The sequence below is a fragment of the Belonocnema kinseyi genome, chromosome 2 (assembly GCF_010883055.1).
Source record: "Belonocnema kinseyi isolate 2016_QV_RU_SX_M_011 chromosome 2, B_treatae_v1, whole genome shotgun sequence".
NCBI lineage: Eukaryota > Metazoa > Arthropoda > Insecta > Hymenoptera > Cynipidae > Belonocnema > Belonocnema kinseyi.
Window position 1 is genome coordinate 25035823 of NC_046658.1, and position 7464 is coordinate 25043286.

Sequence of the window (7464 nt, forward strand, 5' to 3'; positions counted from 1 at the left end):
TGCGGCTCCCAAACGGTAGGTATTGTGGGGGTAAATTTCATCCACGATCTGGCACCTGGCGGGGGACGATTCCCCTCGTGCGGCATCGTTGCGGCGTTTCAGATCTGTGATCTCTGGATGGTACGCGATGTGTATGACAACGGAAAGCAGTACACAACGGTCGCAGAGCTGAGGGAAGCGATCAAATCAGCATGGAACAACGTCACCGCGAAAAGTCTCGAAAATCTGAATAAATCGATGGTAAAGCGAATGAAAATGGTATTCAAAAATGACGGAAATACTATTAATTACTAATTTTGTGAATAAAATCTTTTTATATGTACGTATTTTGTTGAATAAATTGAATTCTTTCGGAAAAATTGAATTTTTTTTTTAGTGGCCCTAATAATTTGGGACACCGATTTTTTCGAAAAATGCCCAAATAAATGAACGAATGGAATTGCGAGCTCTATATTTTAGAAATAATCGTTAACTCGACTCATTTATTCACTCAAAAAATTTGGTGCTGTTTGTTCCAATAGAAAAAAAATTATCCTTAAAAAATGGGGTGGCCCTATAAATATGGGACACACTGTATATATGATATTCGGTTCAATATAAATGAATATATACATTATATTAAATAATATTAAACCCGCTATCTCATTTATTAGTCATTTTATTAACTTTTTACCAAATCATTCCCTCAATATACAACATCCGTCATATATTTTTTATTATTCTTCTGATCATGTATATGTTTTAAATATTTTTGTCATTGAGACCTTTAATATTATTAATTTTTTCATTAGCTACATTAATAACTTCAACAATAAATAATTTTGTTTAACTTCAACAAATAATAAAATCAATAATATGAGCAAAATAAATCACAAAAATATAATGTTCGAACTGCTTTCAAAATGTATCTCAAAATTAAATTTTATTCATATTAAACTACATATTTTGATGACTTTTTCTTTTTTGAAATAATTAGTAATAGTTACTCTTATTTTTTCATATATACTTTTTTGCTTATTTGCTAACAGCATCAAGTTTTTGATTATTTTTGCTTTTTCTTAACGCAATTCAATGAGAAAGACAGACCTACTTTTTGTGGCGTTATCTGTTAGATTAGTTTAACCGACAATTCCCCTCCAGATCGCAAGAAAACAGAAAAGTGGGGGCGAAGCATGGGGCTGGTTATAAGTTAATTTAACTGTAATACGATGCTTGAAACCTCCTGCGATGATGTTGTATGTATACAATTACGAGCAGCCACAAGCGTTGAAGGTGACCCCTGGCGGAACGAAGGAATCGAATGGAGCCATTGGATCCCCATTCAGTTCCTTTTTTAAAAAACTCAAAAAAACAGCAAAATCAACTTTTAAATTGTTGAAATTCGGATTCTAGGTTAAAATTCCCTATAGACGGTCACGGAATAATTGCAATTTTTTGTAACGGTGAAAAGTTGTAAAAAATGTAAGATGTATAACGCCTGTTGACTGCTACTTACAGGCGATGCGTTTGAAGTGTAGCAGTTAACAGGCGTTATACTTCTTATATTTTTCTTAACTTCCATCGGCTCCTCCGGTCCGCCAGGGACAACAGTCACCTCTGGATGCTTTCTTAGAGCTACCATCTGCCACTCCATGGGTTTTTAGTCGCTCATTTCCTGATGGTCAAGAAAGTTTCTTACAATGCGACAGGTGTTTAATAAAACCGCCTTCTGAGCTGCTGTCAATACCCTACTGACTCCTAAATGTTCACGATGTTTAGTGCATCTGGCGTGCAGATTAACTGTAGCCGAAATCCAAATAAAATGAATAGATGCATGATTCACATTCCTCCATATGGTGTTTACTTCATGCCTTAACTCGCTATACTTGTGGATCTTGGTTGTACAGGTTGACTGAAAATTTCGGTTAAGCGGACAAGCAATGTCGATGATATAGACTCTTCCACCTTTTTTTCTCGCATCATTATGTCAGGTCGATTGGCTGGGATGTAAAGATCCGTTTGGATAGTAACATCGCAAGTTGTTGATGCATGAGGCCTGCCACATCATTATGTAGCTAGCTATTAGGCATTATGTAGCATACTTGAAATTACTATTTGAAATGTTGTCACAGGCTTAAGATGGTTACTACTCAACATCACGAAGGCATTTTTGGTTATAGTTGGATTTTTATTTGGTTATTTTGCACGGAACTGTCCCGGTATATATCATCGATCACGGATGCATTTTTATAATGCAATAAAGTGATCTGACGAGAGCAGTCTGCCCCGACATTTTAGACAAAGCCTGTTCTGCTGAAAGTAAATGGATAGAGTCTTTATCCGTTTGAACCATTTTCTATCATTAAGATTCAAATGGAAAGAACCGATGTATCCATCTTGATCGCAGGTCTATCCCTTTGATCTTTTTCTATCTCTCTTCCAATCTACAATCAACTCTATTCTTTTGAATCCCTATCTTCCTATATATGTCTATCCGCCACTTGTCCACATGTATGCTTTTTTCCACTCCCAATCCCTATACTAGTGTTTCTTTCCAAATGAATCCTTGGATTAACCACGCCTATCTTTTTCTATTCGTTAGGTAATCCAAAACCTTGTGTTTCCTTTTTAATCCCTATCTTCTTTTCTCATTGAATCTTTTTTTATCTTTTATAAAATCTAAGAGTCTCATCTTCTTGAATCCCAGTCTTTCTATCTAAATAAATCCACAGCTTAATCACCTCTATCCTTTTCTATCCATCAAGCAATCTGAAATTTCGTCTATTCTTTTTAATCCCTATTTTCCTATCTATGTGAATCCATTTCTATCTTTTCTAAAATCTGAGATAGCCTTATATTCTTGAATCCCAGTCTTTCTATCTAAATAAATCCACAGCCTATCCATATCTATCCTTTTCTATCCGTTGAACAATCTTAAAATTTGTCTATCCTTTTTAATCCCTATTTTCCTGTCTATGTGCATCTATTTGTATCTTTTCTGAAATATAAGATAGCCCTCTCTTCTTGAATCTCAGTCTTTCTATCCAAATAAATCCACAGCCAATCCACCTCTATCTTTTTCAATACATTGGGCAATCTTAAAATTTGTTTATCTTTTTGAATCCATATTTTCCAGTTCATGTGAATCCATTTCTATCTTTTCTGAAATATAAGATAGCCCTCTCTTCTTGAATTTTAGTCTTTATATCTGAATGAATCCACAGCTTATCCACCTCTGTCCTTTTCTATCCGTTGGGCAATCCTAAATTACGTCTATCTTTTTGAATCCCTATTTTCCTATCCAAGTGAATTCATTTCTAGCCTTCTTAAAATTTAAGATAGCCCTATATTTTTGAATCCTTTCCTTTCTGTCTAAGTTTATCCTCGACTTATTCACCTCTATCCTTTTCTGTTCGCTGGGTAAAGCAAAATTTTGTGTATCTTTTTGAATACCCATTTTACTATTCCAGTGAATCTATTTCTATCTTTTTTTAAATATGAGATAGCCCTATCTTCTTAGATCCAAGTCGTTCTATCCAAACAAATCCTCCGCTTATACACGTCTACCCTTAGCGAGGCGCGTGCTAGTTGACGTACATCCCTGACTTAGTACCGGCAGGTTCCCACTAGGTGGCTGACTGTAAAAGTCAGACACAAGTGAAAACATTTGCACCGTCTATAACTGGAGAGTCGACGCCTAAGCAGTGTTCCTACCACGAAGGAATAATAAGACACAGCTGCCAGTGGAAAGCCTTTCGAAACTGCAATAGAAACATTACCGTAAGTGGTAGGCACATTAGAAGATCTTAAATTTGCGTGCGCAGTTGTCCTCTTCCTATACATGAAAAGTGTGCGAGTGAGAAAGTTGGTCAAATTGACGCGATCTTAGGCAACTAGATCGATGATATTTTTAATTATACAGGTTTTTTTAGGATAAAAAATGTTTGGAAGTGTTACAAAAAAACAGTATTCCCATTTCCAACGCACGATTTGAAAATAATAATGTACAACAATTCCAAGATTTCATTAGCATACAATTTCATTATAGTCTACCCAGGAAAAAAGAAATGATTGAACAGGAGCGCTTTGAAATGTAAATCCCAAAATTCCAGATTGACAAAGTTGCATTTCAATTGTTTTGGGACTCTTTGAATTTGTCAGATATATTGACTTAATTCAATCTGCCAAGCCACATTTGGAGGTGCACTCGTTCTATAATTTTAAGACATTCTGTATATGAGAACATAACCTCAAAAAATGCAATTAATTTCCATTCGTGATTTACGATTGACAGAAGAAATGCATGAATCCTTTCAAGTTCTCAAAAAATTGGATTTTGAAGGATGTCAAACTGAATGGAGAAGTGCAGGTTGCCTTTTACAGAAAGGAATCCACATCATACAATTGATGTTTGAGGAAGTCCGATGAATTGCATAATGTAGATTACGCTCTTTATTATTTAATTGTAGTGAATGGGAAGTGGCTGCAAGTATAATTGAACAGGAAAATGCGGATAAGTTAGGGGCGTAAACGGATAAGATTTTTAAGATTCAACAATGTCCATCATTAGAAACATATTTTATAAATATGAATTGCGTAAAATGAAATATTAAATTAATTTAAATATTTTAATTATTATAATATTTAAATTGAAATAAAATTTACATATATATGTTAGTGAAATGCAATTTTATATAAATAGAAGATTTTTCAGTAAATTATATAAATCACTGAATTAAATATTTGTGATTAATAAAACATGGACGCGTTTTTAGTTTGCGCATGGCGTATGTGCAGCCGCTGTCTCTTTCTTTCGCAGTGAAAGAAAGAGGCCGAGTATTGCGTTTCACGATACTATACCAAAGATATTATAAAATATATGCGGCAAGTGGCAGCGGAGTGGGGGAAAAAATATATAGCTACTACTTTCGTCGGGTGCATAGCTACTGCCCTCTTCATACTGCCTTGCTCCTTCGTTCTCTGTAGGTAGAATCCTTGCTCTGAGGGTAGGATATTAAATCTATGTTATCCGTTGCTCCTCGCAACAAATCCTTGTCTTAGGAAAGATTTCTCAAAACACCGATAAAGTAGAAGTAGGGATTCTGACATGATTTACAAAATAACAAATTACTATAAAATTATAATACTTTTGCAATTCTAATCCTTATTTTATTTGTGAAATTAGTGACAATATTAAAGGTTCGCCACATAAATTAATTTTAATGCTAATTTTGCAATGAAGTAAATATTTATTTTTTGAATTGGTATTACAAAAATCCGACCTATTAAGTGTAAATAACATACATTTTTATTTAAAACGGAGAAAAACTGAGGAAAAACTGAGGCGATACCGACGAAGGATGATATGGGAAAAAGAGACGGAACCGAGGCTTTCAGGTTTTGAAATTCCGGAAGCTAAAATTTGGCCAGATTTGAACTCTTAGTAATTAATTTCATAATTTCGGTTTATTTCTCAAATAATCGCATTTCTCAAAATTATTCTTAAATAATTTTTCACTTCTAGTTCAAAAGTATGAGTAGTCTCATTCCTAACTTAATTTTTAAACTCAATAACAAACAACATACCTACATTTTTCATGGCTCAAAAAATTTTTTTATGAAAGTTAATTAGAAATACTAGTTCAAAACAAAAAAGCAGAACATTAAGGATTTTCATAGAGTCAAAATCCGAAGGGTGGTTTTTAAAAACTAGCTTTAGAAATGTTGATGAGGGGCAAAAACAGAAAATTATATTTGCTGAAGTGTGGAAAACATTTTTTAAACTGATATGTTAATATTACTGGCTCCAGACGTTTTACTACTGGTACTTCTGTTTTCTTTTTAGCAACTTGAGCCTCGACCAAAACAGACCAATTGTCAAACCGAAGTAGAAGCTTATACGTATGCTTCATTTTTGGTTTAATAACTTTTATTTGCACACGGCTTCGCATGGATACCCTCTGACGAGGCAGAATAAATTATTGTGCAACACTACAAATTTGTATGTAAGTTTGGAACATAAAAATGACGGTGCGCACAACTTTTCATATATGACAATAGGTAATAATAATATTAATTATAAGTTCAACTATTAGTGATTAGTTACAGTAAAATATATGGATAAGTACATTGCAAGAGAAAATATAGTGCAGAAAATTTGGATGAAGCTAAATATTCAACTGAAATGATTATGAAATTACTGGAAGAAATTAATAAAAAGAAATAAATTCTTATTAAGTATATAGTGCATACATTTTCTTATAAAAATTAATTTTTTTAAAGTGTCCGAATGGTTCAAAGTCTGAAAAATAGTTAAGTTCTGATTTTTTTAATGAAAGTTCTTTAAAAAATTAATAATTCTTGTAATTTTAACAAATAACTTAGGCAAGAATCATCGCAAAGACAATCTTCGTTAACTTCGTAAATATTCCAACTCTCAATATGTTAATGAACATTGTTTAAATGATTAATACTTATTATAAATTTACAAAGTATCGCAGGAAAAGATCATCGAAAGACATTCTTAGTTCAATCCGTAAACAAAGTATGCCTCTTCATTAAAAAATGCCAAGCTATAAATATTTTAATTAAAATTTTCTAAATAATTAACAATTGTAAATTTTCAAAGCATCATAGAAAAAAAATCAGCGGACAGATATTCTCAGTTAGTTATGTTAATAAATGGAGCCTGCTCGTATAGAGAAAACCAAACTTTTAACTTTTCAATTGGAATTTTTTCAATAATACAGCCACACAAAAAAAAAGTGTGCGGATCTGGTAACCAGACACACGGATTCCTATGGATTTTGGGGCGCTGAATTCAAATTCGGTATCAAAAATCACCCATCACGTCATGGTTGAGCCATAAGACGATTTCTTTTTAGAAATGAAGCGGCAAATTCAGCGCCGTCTTTCGGTAATCCAAGATCTCTAATAAAATCATTCTGTTCTAGTTGCGACACTAATATTGGAACTTTCAATTTCATTTTATGCACGCCATATTCGTCATCTTTTTCGTCATTTTCATCGGAATCATCAAAACTATTTTCTGTTCGATCACTGGTTTCACTACCGTCTCCATGACGTTGACTTTTGGCGTTGAACCCTTTGACGGAATTCATGCAAAAGTAGCAGTCCTTCGCAATAACGGGTTTTTTCCATGTGGTTGGTGTAGAGTACTTGCGGTACTTTTCGTTGTTTAAATTTTTTAGACGATACAACATAAGTCTGCAGGAATTGCAAATGACGTGAGGAACCCATTTTGTTTCTTGGTGCAGCAATTTACGGTCAAAACACTTTTCGTAAAGACTTTTCACTTCCTCGTCGATTGATTTTCGCAAACTGCTCACTTCATATTTACTGCAAATGTAACAGAATGAATCTGAGCTATTCTTGCAGGGATGCGAATGAGAAATGCTCGCGGTTTTTTTCCTTGTAGCATGAGACTCTACACCAACCAAGTGATCCATTGATGAAGAGCTACGG